This window comes from Plasmodium inui (assembly GCF_000524495.1).
Source record: "Plasmodium inui San Antonio 1 unplaced genomic scaffold supercont1.53, whole genome shotgun sequence".
Lineage (NCBI taxonomy): Eukaryota > Apicomplexa > Aconoidasida > Haemosporida > Plasmodiidae > Plasmodium > Plasmodium inui.
The window spans coordinates 30,499-30,710 of record NW_008481887.1 but is presented as its reverse complement, the minus strand read 5'-3'; positions in this window follow the sequence as shown (position 1 = coordinate 30,710).

Here is a 212-nt window from a genome sequence, read left to right as displayed (position 1 = left end):
TACATTTCCCAAAATATAAAGATAACAGAGAATTCATATTACATAGGTCTAGCAAACCGGATTCTTCATGGTACACCTAATTCTTATTTTAACAGTCTGGAAAGATCATGCGCCACATTCGTGTATGACACAACAGCAGAATCTAGCTTATACTCGATGCAAATCCCAAAGCTATCCAGTCTCCGTATATTGGACAATAAGACTAGGAACCT